Below are 1656 nucleotides of genomic sequence, written 5' to 3' on the forward strand. Positions count from 1 at the left end.
CGCTATACAACCCTTCCTAAATAAACAAAAGGCACACACACAGACACACAAACACACACACAAAGAAAACAAATCACATCAACAAGGAAATACAGTAAATACACTCTACAACATATGGTAAATATAGACAAAAATATGAAAGAGTTTAGATATAAATAGGGAAATAAGAATGTTTTTATTAATCCATATTTTTATCCACCAAAACCAAACATTATAGTAAAAGCTTAAAATATTATATGTAAAAAATCCACCAGGCCAGAGTGATAGGCAAAAACCTTTTAATTAAACAGATTTAAAACTTAAACATTCTTTTTTTTTTAACAGCTGGTAATCAATTTATTAAAATAGTTGACTTAAGCATCTGCAATGGTGACTTCCGCCTCAACTTCTGGCTCAATACTGACGGAAGTAATCTGCTTAACAATCTCAGAAGGACTCTGCAAGTCAATGAGTTGATTGTGGATTTTCATCTGGAAATGATCCCATGTCTTAGAACCTTTACCACAAGTAGTTTTTCTTGTAATGATTCTCAAAGTCTTGGGAGGCATTCGAACTGGTCATTTCACTTTGAGATTCTTTGCCTTTGCTCCTCTGATCAAGTCAGCACACACCTTCTCCAGGGATTTTACATTGCAGCTGATTAGAGTAATTCGAATTTGGTGAATTCCACCTCCAGCTCCATGGGTGTTTTTCCGGTCTTTAAAAGCCATGGCTGCTGCGCGGCTTCCTTACCGACTTATTCCTGGGTGACAGCAAACAGCGGTGAGCTAGGAGCAGGAGCATGCAGATCAGGGATCCGCAACACCTATGACCGCGTCTTCCTCAAAGAGCAAAACTTAAACATTCTAACATTAACAGACTAAAATTAATTTGGGATGAAAGTTAAAATTTGTGCAGGGAATATTCTTTTTATGACAGAATGCCAGCAAAAACAAGTATATACTAATCATTGAGATAGAAAATTTCCAATGTACAAACATAAATATAATAGCTGACACAGGCAGGGATGATTGATGATAAACTGTTCAGAGGAAGATCGTTAGAATACACAATATTTATACTTTTTCATGCCACTTTCCAAATTAATTATAAATAAGGTGCCTTTACAAGCGAAAGATCTCCTAGACCCCTCCTTAACCAAGTGACCAGTCCTAGTATCACGATAATGGCGATGGACATACTGGATCTTCTCTGCCCGCAGATGGGCTGAGGTAGGAAACTCACAGTAGTGACTCTGCAGTGTTCCCAGCAAAACATTTAGGCTGAATTTAATCATGAGGACATTTTCAGATCTCAGAATGTAGAACATTGAGCCAGACAGCTGACCTGTCCTCTACAAACAAGTCCATGTCACCACAATCAATGACAACAACAAAAAGATGAGGAGATACTTTGGGTTCAAAATAACTACAGAAGTGTAGCTACATTATCTTTCTATTCTTTTTAAACCCAAAATGTCTCTTCTCCTTTTTGTTGTGTGATTAGTGGTGACATGGACTGTGTGAAGGAGACAGGTCAGTTGTCCTGCTCAGTGTTCTACATTCTGCAGTTGTCTGGTGATTACCTCCTAAGAAACTCAGGCTAAGCATTTTCAGCAAGAACACGGCATTGTTCATACTCTGCACTGGCAGAGTCCTAGGTGACACACTGTCTCCT

General features: G+C 38.2%; 1 pseudogene; it reads right to left on the reverse strand.

The window, feature by feature from the left end:
- Positions 1-261: 261 nt before the first annotated feature.
- Positions 262-1179, reverse strand: LOC135970611 (small ribosomal subunit protein uS10-like; annotated as a pseudogene).
- Between the last annotated feature and the right edge of the window lie 477 nt (positions 1180-1656).

Source organism: Macaca fascicularis, chromosome 1, assembly GCF_037993035.2.
Source record: "Macaca fascicularis isolate 582-1 chromosome 1, T2T-MFA8v1.1".
Classification (NCBI taxonomy): Eukaryota; Metazoa; Chordata; class Mammalia; order Primates; family Cercopithecidae; genus Macaca; species Macaca fascicularis.